We start from the raw sequence: 14,822 nt of genomic DNA, 5'->3' as shown, positions 1-14,822 counted from the left end.
CATTGTTCTCTCATTCTATTTCAATGTCAATTGTGTTCAAGGTAAAAGTTAGTATAAATCCAAGAACAATTGATAAAATCATATTCATATTTATCTTTAAGTTATCCTTCTGATGGTTAAGCCAGTGTTTAAACACTTTTTCTATTGTTTTCCAAGCTTGATCTCACAGCACCTTTTTTCCACAGCACACCAAGAAAGGCTAAGTGAATTTCTAGTTTTACTCTTAGATCTATTCTACTGTTAGAGAAAAACATTTCTATTTTCAAAGAGATGAATTGAACAAAATGGGTGGATTTTCTGCCAGTATTATTTGAAATTTACACAATTACCTGTCTTAAATTTTAGCAGTTCTTTCCCTGACTGAAATGTATTTAATAGTATATTCCTTGTAAGTTGCTGGTTTCATAGTAATTGAGGATATGTTCCATAGTACAGTTTTAAATGCAGTATTCCAGACAGTAGTTGTTTTCTCTTAATCATCTTAGCTGAAATAATAGAAATACTTTAAATTGTGAATGTTAGTTGCTCTTTTAAAAGTCAAAAGCTAAATATCTTCTGTAACTGTCTGTTCGTTTTAATGAAAAAAAAAGGAAAGTATTATGATGATTAGGTACCTTGGGGCAGCTTACAGATATGCTACTGTTTTACAGAACTTAATAAGACATATTATTTTCAAGGAATTGCACAAATTAAATGGAAACATAAGTCACCCAGGTGTGCTACATGACTCTGGCAATGAAACATAATGCTTGATGGTAGCTAAGGCAGAACTGCGTATTTACAGTAAAACTTTTAAAATTCCTTTTATTTTTAGCTGTGCCCCTCCTATTTATTTAAGAAAGGGGAAAATAGTGGAATTTTGGTTTTCCAAAATGTTAGGTTCTTATCATGACGCATCATGTTAATGACAACTGTGGGATTACATGCACTTTGGGGCAAGGCCACTTGAATTCAAAGAATTTGTCTGTGGATGTCACTATTGTTGTGGGATCTTTCAGAAATATGAAAGGCCAAGAGAGAGATCTTACTAATTCAGAGAACAGAGATTTTCTTGTCTTCGACATGGAAATGGAAAGCTACTAACTCTGAGGAAAAAAATTACAATTAACTGTATAGTAATATTTTGTCCAGGATAATTATTTTTGAAGCAAAAATGTCCAGAGCCTTTTGGAGTTTCTGAATTTCTGATGGTAGTTCTTTTATGCTCCAGCAGCTGACTGCCTTTTTTAGAGATGTCATGGATGCTAGAGATTTGGCTTAATCCCAGTTTGAAATTTTTTTCCCAATAAAAGGTTGAATAGGTATTGTGCTTCCCACCTTACTAAATGCTTGCTGAGATTATCCTCTGTAACTTGCTATGCTTATTATCACTGTATCCTAGAGAGCCATTCCCTCTGATGCAGTGCTTTCAGAAGGGTTATTTCATCACTGCAAAGATGTATTCCAAATGAAAAGGCACTCTATACAGAAATAACATTTCATCTCAGGAAGATAAAAGAAGCTGCCTGTGGCTAGGTCTGGATTGTGCTACTTTTCTTGCACTTCCCTACTGATTTTTTAGCTTCAGACCTTCCCTTGGCTTAAAATGGGGGATAATGTGAATTCAGAGAGACTACAACCATAGAAAAAGCATAGACACTGTGAGGTGGAGATAAAGATCGACTAGTGGGGTACAAGATGACATCTAGAGAGAATCGGGGTGAGGGAGAAAGGAGAAAGCAGGATGAAAAGTAAAAAATAAGGAAGGAATGTGAGGTCAAGCCTTGAAGGACTTGCTCAAGTTGTGGTCATACATGATAAAACTGTGCCCTATCCCACTGAAGTAATGCCATGAACAATTTGTCTTCTTGGCAGTTTATGGTAACAACGAAGTTTGGACTCTGTGGGTCTAGGATTCCAAAAAAACTGGTTTGGTCTTTGTCCGGTCTGAGAAAAAAAAATGCTTCTGCAGTCAGACTTACCAGGCCGACACTGCTCCTAGGGTTAAAGAGTGCTTTGACCTTGTAGCAGCTCTGAGTTCAAATGCAGAGCAAGGAAACTTCTGTTAAGGAAAGAAGGACATAGAAACTCACAAGCACAGTAACAGGAACAAAGTTACAATTGTTCAGCTGTTATGCACCCTTCATTCAGTTCTGTCCTGATCTGTGAAAGCCCCAAATTTCTGCAGTGAGGCCAGCTCCCATATGAGTGCAATGGGACCTCCCTAATCTGGGCTGGCAAACAGAACAGGATGTCATCCCTTGTTCCACAGTGGTCCTTGTAGTCCCTGTGGAAAAAAAAATACATGCTACCAGGGAGTGATTTCTCTGTGATATTAAAAATAGCAAAAAGTACTTGAGACCCAGGCAGTACTTTGCTTTCCTAGAGACATGGCAGCTCCCCCAGCCTTCTACCCCCCCGGCAGAGTCAGAGTGACTTAGTAGTGTCACTGGTGGGTTTCTGAGGCCTATATTGTGTCAAAAACATGCTGGAAGGTATTTTCTACCGAGAAAATATTGATAATAAAGAAGTCAGTGCTTTCTGCCAGGTAGGTCTCCTGAGCTGCCTAGCTTCTGCTCAACGGCTCCTTGATATGACCAACTTCTGAGGCTGACACATTCCTGATCCCAGAATCGATGATTCCCCAGCTCCTTGGCTCACATCTCCTTTGGTTTCACAGCAGCTGGCAGCTGGGATTATTGAGATTTTGTAGATATTTACTTCCATGTTTTCCAAAACATTTTTGAAAATTCCTTTCAGCAAATACTTGGCATTTTTTAATGACAAAAAGATTTTCCATTATGCTATACACATGCAAGATTCGTCTTTCAGAATGTGGCATTTCTGACTAAGGGAAGAATGCTCTTCCATTGTGGTATATGAGGCACAGGGGATCTGTGTGTTGGGTCTCTCAGGCCTCCCAGTTAGTATGTGAAATTGTGGAGCTGAAGCAAGGATGCTCAATGTCTGAGTTTTCACAGATCTACAATGACAGTCAAAATATGGCTTTTACATAGAAATGATACCCTGCTATTTGACATATGTGTGACCTATCAGCTTACTCACTGCAGGCTAGCACAAACAAGTTGGAACACAGATGTGAAGTAGTCATTGTACCAGAGCCTGTGCCAGCTCCAAGAAGAATATATTGTGGAAGAACTGGAGGCAGCATAAAGGCCTGAGGTCTGCTAGTCTTACACCCAGAGGCTGGTGTTTCTCGACCTCTACTTTTGTCTCATAGAAATTGTTACTAAAATACCTAAATCCCTCTCCAGTCCTAGATTCCCTGAACTAGGAAATGGCAAGACTTTTTTTTCCTAATTGATGATCTAAATCATCATTAAAAACATTTAAGTCTTCCTGAACTGGGAAACAAAGCCTAGTTTAAATTAAAGAATAGAATAATTTAAAACAACACATTTGTCTTTAAAAAAAATTGTTTTGAAATGCAGTTGTTCAAAAACATTCTTATCACTTTCAACAATCTTTATTATAAAGCAGTTCTAGCCTAGGTTGGGTCCTGACTGGATTCCATGCTGTAAAATATGAGATGAAGTGAGTCCTTACACAAACAGTTTGGAAGAGAAGTTTGAATTGCTGCAACAGATAACAAAGACAGACAGGAAGATTAATGGTGGATCTTACTGATTTTGATCAGTAGCGCACAGAGATCTTATCTCACATAACTACTCAACAGCTCAGAAAAGAAAGGAAAGAGGGAAGATTTGAAGGCCTAACTTGGAAAGATAGCAGATGAAAGCTATGTTTACTAAGTGAGGAGGACAGCATTTGCATCACAACCATTTATTCAATATTTTACTTTTTCTTATTGTTCCACATATAGCTGAAAGTCTTATGCTGTAGTGATCACTCAAATCCTGTTCTGAATTCTTAAAACAGTTCATGACATAGTTTTGGCTCATATCAATTTCTCTGACAATTACTGAGCACGGGAGTAAAGCCAGGCCGGAATCTAGTCCCATTAGAAACTGTGGAGAAGTCCATGCTCTTTTGGAAGCTGAGCATGGACAGAGGAACTCCATGCAGTTGGTCCTGGAGCAGTGAGTGGTCCTGGGAACATTAAATAGCTGTAGCCTGTATATTCACAGCACAGCTCACGCTGGCTTCAGTTACACTTGGAAATGGACCAGTGTATTAGATCTCAGGGTGTCAAGCAAAGGACTCCTGTTACGGCTCACTGCCTCTGAAACCATTTGAGGGACAGACCTTGTATCACATTGACAGTCTATGCCTGAAAAGGGGACAGAATTCAATTCTCCAGTCTCTTCAGTGTGAGTTTGCCCTTTCTTTCTATTTCTTTCCCTTATTATTATCTGGTGATCAGACGCAAAAATTATCTCAACTGAAAGTGAAGGTGTGGGTGTTTTTCTGTTCTCCCTGGATCATTTAATTGATGATTCTCACATATAAAACATGAATATGCTGGGGACCAAAGACCTTCTGATCTTCCCCTTTTCTAGTTGTCACCAGTCCTTTTTTACTTGCTTCAGTGCCTTATTCAATTGACTACAGAGTCAGTCCCTATTTGCTTGTTCTCTTGGCCATGCAGTTCTTACTTTTTGTCCTGTATGTTGGCTTGTTTCAACAGAAGCCTCAGAACATGTATTGCAGAGCAGCTCTCTTTTGACCTGGGGTGAGTTATTCAGAGGTTAGAATATTTCCTGCAAGACAAAAGTTGTGAATTCAAAGTGCCTTTGAAGTGCTGAAACCACTTCATAGGTGTTGTTTTTTCCAAAAGCATGGACATCCCCATAATTGCCAGATAGTGGCTGTGAGAAGAGTTTTTCTACTGGGACATATACCAGTCAGGGCAGTGAGGCTGATTTCATATTTGATACAGGCTTTGGGCTTTTAAGGCACATAATATTTTGTATCATAGAACCACAGAAAAATTTATGTCAGAAGGGAATCATCTAGTCCATCTTCCTACTTGGGGCAGGGCCAACATCCTAAGTAAGGTCAGGTTGCACAGGGCCTTGTATAGGTGAGTTCTTTGGATCTCAAAGAAAGGGGAACCCACTACTTTTCATGTGCCTTCTTCCACTGCTCCACTTCCTTTATCAAAATGTCCCTTTCTGAAGTGTGTGGTCACTCACTACTTTTTGTCCTTTTATCGTGCACCTCTGAGAACTGCTCTCTGTGATCCTCTTTAGGCAGTGGAGGACAGTTCTCTTTATGCATTTTTCCTCTAGCTAAATAAATCCAGTTCTTTTAGCTTCTTCTTTCTATGCTTTAGACCTGTCACCCTCTCATTGGCCCTCCAGAGAACTCTCTCCAGTTTACCTTGTCCGAAGCCATACAAGATATTCTAGACTTGAGCTGATGAGTTATAAGTAAAAGGAAATAAACCTTGTCTTTGAATTTCTTTCTTGTCTTCTTGCTATATATGATTAGCCTTCATTGCTGCAATAATAATCTATTCAATCACGTTCAACCTCTCCACCGTGATCCTCCAGAATATTTTCTACAGAGCTGCTATCTAACCAGACAGTTTCCAGCCTCTGTTGCTGTATGAGGTTATTCTATCTCAGGTGCAGGACTTTGCGTTTCCCTTTATTCAGACTCATGATCTTCTGCCTGGTTCATTTGTCCAGACTTCAGATTGCTCTGAATGACAGCCCTGCCCTCCAGTGTGTCAGCTGCTTCCTCCAGGTTGGTGTCATCCATGAGGGTGCTAAGGGTACCTTTTGTCGTATCACTCAGTTTGCTGATAAAGGTTTTAGACATATTACCCCAGTACTGAATCAAGGAACACACTCATAATTGACCACCAGCCATACTCGGGACCACTGAGTACAACCCTTCAAGTCTAACCATCCAGCAGTTTTTCCCACCAACCTCATGTTCATCCATCTACTTAACATCTCCTCAGCTATGAGGACACTGTGAAAGAGTATGTCAAAAGCCTTACTGAAATCTTACTGGTCCCCCCTTATCAAGTCTTTCATCACAGGTGGCAATCTCAGGTTGAACTAACACAGTTTTCCTCAGATAATCCTGTGCAGATTGTTTCTAATCATTTATTACCCTTCATGCACCAGGGAATGGATTCTACAAGCTGTTACTTATCATGTCCTACACTGCATCCACCTTCTGCAAAAAAAATGAAGCCTTGGAAACAACAGTAACTTGTCTACAGCCTCTGAGGCAGTGATTTTAATGTGTAGAGAATTTAATGTGTAATTAAATTTCCACATGTGCAGTGAGGAGAATAACAATGTTGGGTAACTCTTTGCAATCTTGATGATTGTGTGCAATGCATAGCATAGAAGGGTTAACAAGCAGGTTTTGTGCTGTTTCTCATTAGACTGAATTCAGCATTTAGCTTTCAGGCTTAAAGGCTATCTCATATCATATGTATACTGCCACATATGTAATTTGTTGGGTAGGACTGGTTACATTGTGGAGATGACTTGGAAATTCCTAACAATCTTTCCTGACCATAAGAGCTTTCGAGGAGACAGAACATTATGCTGCCCATGCATGTTAAATCTTTGGCTGAGCTAATATGAAATACTTCTTCTGGTCTAATTTCCTCTCGTGTGTATTTTTTCCTGGCTCAGACTCAGTGACCTAATTCTTTTCTTCATTCTGTTCAAGATTTCTGATTTTTTCCAAGCTACTCATATTGGACTCTTCTTCATTGTGGAAACTGTGCCTTTACTACTGTTTCGTATTAGCACCCCGAGACAGTTTCACTGTCTGCTGCTCTCTTGCTCCATGTTACTACTCTGTGACCAGACCTGAGGGTGGGTACTAATAATGGTGTCATGGCACCTCCCAAAAATGGTGATCAAGACCTTCTACTGGACACACCTAAGGGAGTTCTTGCAAGCCTACAAGAAGATCTTCTTGTAGAGTTTACATTGGAAAGAACCCAATTAAAAAGTTGTTCGCTTTCCTAGTCTGTTGGCTGGAGAGATGAACCAGTCAGTGTCTCTCTGTTTACTTGCCTTTGAAAGGTACATAAAGATTTGCTCAAAATTCTTTTTCAGAAGATGTGGATGATGCTACATTTTACTTAACAAAATACACTTAGGAAAGGATCCTTATTTTTCATAATTGTGAAATCCTCAAACTAGTGCACGCACGTTTCCCAGCCTAGACTGAGGCATGCTTAGACCAGTTCAAAGGCATGTAGAGAGCAGACCCAGCAATTTCTCAGTCTTTGATTCTGATTCAAATTAATTTTTTTAAAATTCCAGCATATATAGGAGGTTGACAAAAGGCTATCCTTGCTTTTTTGCTTCATTCAATCGAACTTCTAGACCTCTGTTTCTTTACTGTATTGTGTTTCTCAGTAGAACATTGTGTCTCCTTAGGGCTACCTTAACAAATATCTGCTTTCAGACTCAAACTTTTTCTTGTAAGGAGATTTTATGCATTTGCACAATGAACTCCATGGCACCACTCATACACTTAGTGTATTAACTGTGACATAGACTGTTTTAAACAATTTTCCTGTCTTGACAGGAATTGGTATGAGTAGTGTAATCACTGTTTAGCTGGGGGAGAGAGAGGATCATTCCAGTCAAGAAATAAAAACGCTCAAAATTGTTAGCATGGGTCTGGAACTTTACCCAAATAACTAAATGTAACTTTTCCATATATATTATACAGAAATTAGGTTCTGTAACTTCAGCTGCAAGTTATGCATATGAAAAACTTTTTGTTTGATCTTTGTCTTTTCTCTGTGTAGCCAATACAACTTCTTGATCTGCAGAAGGCTGTGTACTTGGACTCTGTGACAGGCTGGCTTCTGTAAAAGCCCAGCTCTCCCACATTCCTGCAGACATAAAAGAGTAAATAAGCTGCCTATCACAAGTGCTTTACTACCTTTAATTCTCAAGCCTTCCTGTCAATCTAACTGATATTGCATGGCTCTGCATCTGCAGTCAGTTCTTCCTCACACTCCTTATCACTACTATCTTAGGCTTAGGATGCTGGTGTGTATTTGTACACGTTTTAATGTAAGAGGAACACAAACCCCCTGGTTTGTCACCAAGACAGCACTGAGTAACTCCTGCATCACTTTTATTTTGGGAACTTTTTAAGAGGATGTCATAGAAGTTTCTGTCTTCTAGATATTTTCTTGAGAAAATACTACTATTCCTTTTATTGCTGGCATTACAAAATACTGGAGAAAAGGCATTTTTGATTAAAGATAAAATCCAGGAACGCATGCAACTTTCTGGTTTTGCTTTGCTTCTAAATGATGAAACCAGAGTACATATAAAAAGGCTTCTCACATTTCTTGCAGAACAAAAACCAACTAAGTTGCTGGCTTGTAAAAAGGAAAAAGAGAGCCTTGAGATGAAAGAAAGTTATATTTACCTCACTTATAAAAAAATGTTTGTTTTTTCGAGTGGTTTGGTTTTTATTTTTCCTTTTAATTGAACTCTTGAGAAGAGCAATTTCACTTCAAGACATTTTGGTTCATATCACGATGTTAATTTTACTAAGCAATAAGACCAAACTGGGTTTGAATTATTGTGCAATAATTTATGCTTAGGAGGTGTATTCTCAGGCATGAGCCTGCAGGCTAGCTGTTATCAAGTCCCAGAGTGTTTCACATAAATTATGCTGTGGTTAAAAAAAAAAATAAGAAAAAAACCCAAAGGAAAACATAATCCAAACTAAGAGAAAGAAAAAATAATGTATATAGGCTGCAAAGGTCGGTTCTTTGCAAAGACCATCACCTGAAAGCTCAGACAGTCTCCATCCCTGGCCATTGGAATCATCAAAGGATGTTCAGCATCTGTTCCTGTGTGGAGCTTTGGGGAAAGCTCTCCTTTTCCCTGCTCCAGAGGTGGGTAGGCATGCTGCTGATCCCCAGTGCCAAGTCTTTCCCTTATCAAGGAGCTGTGATACTCAAGATGCAGAGAGAATGAGGCCTAAAAAGGTTGAATCATGGGCTTCAATTTTGCTGCAGGGTGAATGCTGAGATGACTGAGCTCACTACAGATGGGGTTCAAAAAGTATACAGTGAAACGGAGGACAACTAGTACAAAACACATCTGGCAGAGGAGATCCAGTTACTGAATAAATTCCCATAGAGGCTACCTGAATTTTTAACTTAAGTTTGGTTAAACTTGCATCTCACTCTTTGACTTAGTCCCATATCTAGCGAAGGCCACAAAAACCTTCCCTAGAGAAAAAGTTTTCATAACAAGAATGTCACTCACAACATTGATTACTTTGTTTACCCACTCACAAAAAAATGCTCTGAAAACCACCTACAGAAAACAACTCAACTAAACAGAGAAACACAAAAAATATAAAAGCAACAACAAAAAAAACAAATATTCCTCAGGAAACAAAGGTAAATCATTTCTTGGACACAATTTTAATGGAAAGAGAAGAGGACAGGACATTTCTAGAGGTCAAGAGAAGTTTTAACATCTGACTTTTTTTTTTTCTGAAGGGATAAGATATTATTACTGATGAACAGTAAGCAACATAATAATAAAAAGGTAGCCCTTGGATGTAATGCAGAAACAGAGAGAGAAGACAGAAAAGGTTGGGAGTTGAAGGTTATGATGATTTCTGGAACTTCAGAAGACACTTTGAGGTGTCTTCACCCTGAGGAGTCAATAAGCAACCAGAACATTTTTTTCGCGCACAAAAAAAGCACAAATTGTTCCCTTAATGGACATGGAAATCGGGTAGCAAACACAGCCACATGGTAGCATTGAAATGAATGGCAAATAAGGTGTCATTCAGCAGCACTGACTCTATCAGAATCTCATCTTAACCATAACGACTTTCCAAAAAACATGTAAAATTTTTGTCAAATACAGATTATCTTTTTCTTTCTAATGCTGACACAAAAGAATCTAGAAACAAAGCAGGCACTCCCCATACTGCTCACATGCCCCAATATGTTTACCTCATACAAAATTAAGGTGAATAACCTATAGCTTTTAACAAAGCCTAAAACCTACAGAGGTTTTCCTGACACCACCAATTAAAAAAAACTTAGTCCATAAGATGAGCCTTTCAAGCACATCTTTCCATCTCGTTACCAGTATCTCTTAAAGTTTCGAAATTCACTCCAGATCAGCATAGGAGTGTTGCTCAATGAATACGTTTTTTGAAATATCTCGGTTTTTCCTGGGCATTTTGAATTTTAAAAGTGTGCCTTTTGGTCAGGACAAGATCCCTTCAGGTTTAAGCCACCAGTACCACAAGTCAAAAATGGAAGGGGAGGGAAAACCATGGGTGCAAAAGAGGGAGAAAGGAAGTGGGAGTCAGAGAGAAATGAGAAAATTACCATAAATATGTCAATAACCTTGGAGAGTGTTAGCTCCATTTACAAACTGGGGACATGGGCAGTAGCCAGTACTAGCATATGAGCAGTTCTCCAGTTGATTGATGGCAAGACAAACTTCCAAGAATATGTGTTTCTGGAATAATGAAACGTGAAGCAATTGACAAAATAAGTCCTACCAATTTTCAGGAGGGGAAATACCAACAGAAAACCTCAGAGGGGTGGAACTTAGCAGACTACACAACCCTCATCCTCTTGATGTCCTGTCATATCCCAACAAGAGTGGCATCCCACTTGTTCCTGCCAACATGCACAGCTTGAAGAGGGTGCACTATTCAATAGGGTTTACTCCCTATTCTCATTTCTCAGGCCCAGTGTCTCTCTGACATTCCATTCCCACAGAGACTCCCACCACAGGCAGAGAGTTCAGACGGAGCTCTTAGGGACATGGGAAGTTTATCTCTATAAATGTTTTGTGAGGAAAGCTCTGGTGCAAACACTAGGCTGACTGACAGTAAATACTTTCCCCAGAAAAAATGAGCCCTGTGCTGTGAGTATTAGTAGAACTTCATAGTTTTTTAACCCTCCATCTGTCAGGAGTTTGCATTGCAACTCTGGGAAACCTGCTTTTCTTACCTGCTTGATTTCCTCCTCCACAGAATGGGGCTGGGAATTCTCATCCCATTACATTTTTTTTACATGCTTGTTTTTTCCTTCTATTCCTCATGGGAATGAATAATTTTTTTTCTGTATAATTATTTTTGGGTTTGATTTCTTGGGCTTTGGCTGTTTATTTTTTTGGTGCAGAAGGATAAGGGGAGGAGAAAACATCACCAAGGATTAACCTGTACCCCATAATTTAAGTTGAAGACACTATTTTTGAAGCAGGGCTAACACCCTTGAGCTAACATTGTCAAGATCTCATCTGATTGTCCCATGCAAATATTGTAGCCGTTGAACTCTTGAAATTCTTGAACTCTCAAAAATTTGAACTCTAAAAATTTTTCCTGATGAAAATTCATCCAAACCAATTAAATTTCCATAAAGAGATCAGTTTTGAAGAATCAGATTTCTAATATAGTTCAGTTTAAAAATAATTCTCAATGAACTGTCACCCTAGTTCAAAAAGAAAACAGATACGATAAGTAGTATTGGCATTTTCTGCAAGAGCCTATGGCTATTGTGCTACCAGACTGGCAAAAACTTACTGACACGGGGAGTGCAGAAAAGAACTCCCACTTCACTCACTAAGTCCTGCCCTCATCATAACTGTTGTCAGTTCTCCTGCAACATTACAGTCTGCTCGTACAACTCACTGAGCTTCCTCAAACCTCATAAGGTGTTGAGTTCAACATATAATAGATGACTACACTTCAGAGCAAATACAGCCCTCACTGCAAAATTGTATCCAAGGCATGTATGTGCGGTTGACTCTGCATAGGCATGGGGTTTCTTCCCCCCCCCCCCGACTTTTAGACTGAAGTTTTTCAGTCAGGCTCCCTCTATAGTTGTCTGTGCACTTTTAAAAATTTCTTCCCTGTTGTTCTTATTAGTCCATTTCCTATCTTCTTTATGTTCCTTTCCTCCTTTGTATGAATGTGATCCATTTTGTCTGTGGAGCTGCTTGAACAGATCACTGTCTGCTGTTGCATTAACTATATGGCGACTCCAATTGTACTTCACTATATCTTAGTGAAGAACACTCTATAGTGTTCCTCATTTTTCCTGTTACCTTTCTACAAACCTAAATATGTGTCTTTACCAGTGCAATTTCAGTAATGATTTTGGTTCCTAAGGAGGAGCACTCTGCATGGGGAATGGAGAACACTGTATTCCATTCCTGGGTCCACAGTGGCCACTGGATTGAACACGGGAAATTCCTAAAAATACCCCTTCCCACTTCTGGGAGGTTCTTTGAGATCTGCAGTTGAATAACTGCCACCAAAGAACTAGGTTTTATTGATGAATACTTTTTACAGGTGGACATTTTGAAAGTGTTATTTCGGTTTCATCTGCCCTCCCCCAAAAAGGGAAGAAAGTGAGGGGGCAAGAAGAAAGTGAGAACAAGAGAAAGAAAGCTGCTGTAGCACAAAGGTTGTTCTGGGAATGAGCAAAAGCTTTTGCCTCTCAGTGAGCATTCTTGTTTAGTCGTGCCAAATCCATTCCTCATGCAAACCTGTTGCCTAAGGATGTTGTTAGGTGTTGTGGCCACAGTATCTTTGCCAATTCTGAAGACTTTATTATTTATACAATTATATAATTTGTTGCAATAAGCTGGAGAAGAATAATAATATAAAGGAAACATAAAAAAGACCATTTATAACAATTCGAAGCTGCAGAAGATGTGGGGCCTAAAAACCTTAATGGTTGCTCCTTTAAATAAGCATTATTTCACAGTGAACTGTAATATCTATTTCCTTGATTAATAGGGCTATAATGCCTAGGAAAGAGTGGGATGGATGGACCAGTCAGAAATAAAGACTCAAGAAAAGACCCAAATGGTGGTGCACTTCACTATATTTCTTGAAAGATGTTGGGTATTAAATGCCATATGAAATCTTTGTCATGAAAACGAAGTAACAAGGCACTGGCGCAACCCCCTCATTCAAATGACAGTCTTGTCACTTTTCCTAATGCTGTTTTGCCAGGATTTAAATTAAGGGAGAACACTATCTATCTTGTAAGATATTTAAATAATATAATATATCCAGGAAAAGAGGGGAAGTGAGAAAATAAGGGGAACAAAAAATCCTTTATTAGATATTGCTTTTCATATTTGGTCTCCTAAAATGTATTTTGTGGTACAACAAACCAGATACGAAGAGTTCAATACAAACTGGTTGCATTATTGTTTTAAGATTCTTTCAACTTTGGACTACCCCCAGTCCACCTAGCAGTAGCAACAGGCTTCATGGTGCTTGTCTCAGTATGAGCAGACAGTTTAGTTAGTGAGACAAAGGAAACATCTACTGAAAGGAAAGAAATATGACAGCCTTTTCTAGAAACGTTACTACCCAGTTGAGATATAGAGCCTTTTACAATGCTTGGCGTTGTATTTCATCATAGTACTGCCTCAGAGTCTTTCAATCCATAAATTTTATACTTTCTATAGAAGATTTAGCTTGGTCATCAGTTCTATGCCCAGTACCTCTCTATTCTGGCAGCCCTTTACACTACCATGTCCCACTTGATCCTTGTCAGCTGCATCTTCTGTTTTTAAAATTTCCCAGCATAAAAAGATTTCTGGTCATTGAAGGGCCTGTCTGGAGAAGTATATTAGGAGACTGCTATTTTGTTGTCACCCTTATAAACATTCAGTTATCCAAACCTACTGGCAGGACTGGTAGGGAAAATTATATGCAAATCTTCTGCTGGAAAGCCAGGCTTGGCAAAGCTCCAACGAAACTTGCTTTATTTATGCATATAAGAAAACCAGGAAGCACAGGGTGGATGCAAGTGGAGGCTCATGCCTCGTATAAATGATTCAATTTGGGTTATCTACCAAAGCATCGTGTTTCTACCTCATCCTTTCCACAAACAGTCCACTTCTGTTTTGGGAGAATCAACAAACAAATTAAATAGTTTTGCAAGTTTGCCCCATGATGTTATTTCTAGTTCTTCATCCTTGCAGTGTGGTTAGTGTTTGACATGGTTTAACTTACATGAAAGTGGAAAAAACTCTTTCAGTTGAGCAGAATCAAAGCAAACTGCCATCAGGACAAAAGCAATTTGTCTCTGACTGTACTAGCCAATAACCCACTGCAGCACTGGCTTGGTGCCATCAGAGAGACAAGGTCACAGTGATTATGTTCAGCCTGTGGAGCAGGAACATATATGGATATTCCCTGCAGTCCTGTCCCTGATGGTGTAGACTGGAAATTGGTTATACATGTTGAAGTTCCCCTTCTTGTCTCATGATTCCACTTTTTTTCACCTGAAAGTGCAGGTATCGAAGGATGGGATTTCATATCTTAGCATTTATCTCAGTATAGAGTAAGGGAGCAACTAGAATACCCATCATAGCTGTGACCTGGGAAGTTCTTCTAGCTCCTTCTGTAAGAATGTATTGTAGACATATGTCAACTGAGACTGGTGTGGCAAATACTCTGGGCTGAAATTATGGATTGCTCATTCATTTTTCCTCTGGACCCTTGGTTTCTCCTGTGTTTGGCAAAATAGCAGAGGTCTAGCTTGACCACTTACAAAGTATAAAAGTCAGATACAAACAGGAGCAGAAGGACAAGGTTAGCACTATCAAAAGCAAGCTATGTAGGAAAGAGAATGAGAAATTATGGGCCTGAACTGTAAATAATGAAAAGGTAACTTGTTCTACATACTATATATTTATAGATTTTCAGCAGAAGACTGGAAGTGATTGAATGGAAAACTTCATATAATGTGCTTCACCTCTGTGGCAGTTTGGACTTGGCCTCCCACCAACAAGTGCCCAACACCACGGCAAAAACCTTCCCCCCCTCCCTTTTGTCTATGAACACATGGGAAGCAAAGGGAAGGAAAAAAACCCACAAAAGTACCGAAATAACAGAACTAA

Source organism: Lepidothrix coronata, unplaced genomic scaffold (genome assembly GCF_001604755.1).
Source record: "Lepidothrix coronata isolate B3197 unplaced genomic scaffold, Lepidothrix_coronata-1.0 Scaffold9, whole genome shotgun sequence".
NCBI classification, from domain to species: domain Eukaryota; kingdom Metazoa; phylum Chordata; class Aves; order Passeriformes; family Pipridae; genus Lepidothrix; species Lepidothrix coronata.
The sequence above is the reverse complement of the archived record's forward strand: the minus strand, read 5'-3'. Positions refer to the sequence as shown.